The sequence below is a fragment of the Dioscorea cayenensis genome, chromosome 6 (genome assembly GCF_009730915.1).
Source record: "Dioscorea cayenensis subsp. rotundata cultivar TDr96_F1 chromosome 6, TDr96_F1_v2_PseudoChromosome.rev07_lg8_w22 25.fasta, whole genome shotgun sequence".
NCBI lineage: Eukaryota > Viridiplantae > Streptophyta > Magnoliopsida > Dioscoreales > Dioscoreaceae > Dioscorea > Dioscorea cayenensis.
Window position 1 is genome coordinate 18,443,594 of NC_052476.1, and position 2,080 is coordinate 18,445,673.

Genomic DNA, 2,080 nt, shown 5'->3' on the forward strand with positions numbered 1-2,080 from the left:
TCATTGTCCTCCTCTTGGTCGAACAAGCCTTCGTATAGATCCGGATTGAACATTTCCTGCATGTATTCATCAACAATCTCATCAGTAACGTCTAGAAAATACAAAGTATCATCGAAATCAAGAGAATGCCGCATGGCTTCAGCAAGGCGGTATGTGAGCTTGTCATCTCTGATTCTCAATGTTAGCTCTCTGCCGTCCATGTCAATCAGGGCTTTGGAAGTCCGCAAGAACGGCCTCCCAAGTATCAAGGGTACATCCGCATCCTCATCGACGTCTAGTACTACAAAGTTAACCGAAAAAATGTACTTATCCACCTTGACAAGCACGTCTTCGTTGATGGCCCTCGGATGTCTCACCATTCGATCCAACAATTGCAAAGTCATCTGAGTAGGCCTAGGCTCGCCCAAGCCTAGCTTTTGAAAGAAGGTGTATGGCATGACGTTGATACTGGCCCCTGAGTCCGCCAATGTAATTTCTTCACCTAGATTGCCGAGCAAGATGCATCTAAAATCACTGAAGCATTCTCCTCTAGCTTCCTCTTGTTGGTCAACAAGTCTTTCAAGAATTTTGCATACTTAGGTATTTGAGCCAATGCCTCAACAAAAGGAATATTGAAGTGGAGTTGTTTGAACAAACTCAAGAACTTCTTGTACTGTTCATCCCCTTGGTCATTCTTCAGTCTAGAGGGATAAGGGATTCTTGGCTTAAAAGGTGGGGGTGCCACCTCTTCCTCTTTGCTTGCTCCCTCCTCGACCTCTATAACCTCAGGTGCGTGTTCATTTGGCTTCTCACTCGGAAGCTTACCCTCAACCTCACGACCACTTCTTAAAGTAATTGCTTTCACATGCTCTCTAGGGTTGGTCTCGGTATTACTCGGCAAGCTTTCTTGTGGCCTTTCCAATAAGGACTTCGCAATCTACCCTACTTGATTTTCAAGATTATGCAAAAAGGCGGTGTGGTTGCGAAGTGTAGCCTCAACTGATTGGAGCCTTGTATCAGATGATTGTACAAACTTTGTTAAGGCCTTCTCCAAATCGTTCATTCGGGTCTCCAAACCTGAAACTCGGTTCTCCATGTTTGGAGCTTGTTGTTGGAAACCCGATGGCCCTATGGCCTTTTGTGGGGACCTTGGTTGCTCCACGAGAAATTGGGATGACTCTTCCAACCTGGATTGTAGGTATTGTTGTATGGGTTTACTTGATTCCTCATGCCATTACCCACAAAATCGACGTTCTCAACCGAAGATGCATCACCAATAGATATCGGGCAATCGGAGGTAGCATGTCCTCCACCACACCCGGTGCAAGTAATCATGGCCGCCACTTTATTCAAAGTTAGAAGATCTAACTTCTTATTCAATGATTCCATTTGAGCCACCAACGAAGTAACTGCATCTATCTCATGGAGCACGACCACCTTTTTCTTCTCCCTAGCATTCCATTGGTAGCTGTTTAACCCCATTTCTTAAATTAGTTGACGGGCCTCACCGGGGGTCATGCTACCTAAGGTACCTCCTGCTGCCGCATCCAAGAGTTGCCTTGTACTTGGATTTAAACCGTTGTAAAAGGTCTGAACAATCATCCACTCCGGGATCCATGTTGTGGGCACTTCCTCAGGAGCTCCTTGAACCTTTCCCACATCTCAAATAGATACTCCAATTCCAACTGTACAAAGGACGAGATCTCATTCCTAAGCTTTACGGATTTTCCGGGAGGGAAATATCGGCCAAGAAAAGCTTCTACCATCTCCTCCCATGTGGTAATCGAGGCTCTAGGTAATGAGTGTAGCCACTGCTTCGATCTCCCCTTCAAGGAAAATGGGAAGGCTCTCAACTTGATGGCATCATCCGTCACCCCTGCTTATCTTCAAAGATATCACACACCCTCGAGAAAGTTCTCATATGACCTGCTTTGGATCCTCATCGGCCAAACTATTCAACTGCAGTGGATTGTCGCAACATGTGGATAAATGCCAGCTTTAAGCTCAAAGTTCTGAAGTCTGAATCGGGGACGACAATGTCTCGATTGTGTCCCCAATCATCAAGGTCCGCATAATCGGATAATGTCCATCGCTACTCATT

General features: G+C 45.7%; 1 non-coding gene across 1 annotated transcript; it reads left to right on the top strand.

Annotated features, from left to right (window-relative positions):
* Positions 1 to 1,590: 1,590 nt before the first annotated feature.
* On the top strand, positions 1,591 to 1,697 carry LOC120264030. The gene has a single exon (XR_005537212.1). It is a non-coding gene; the product is annotated as a small nucleolar RNA R71 (small nucleolar RNA).
* The last annotated feature ends 383 nt before the right edge of the window (positions 1,698 to 2,080 follow it).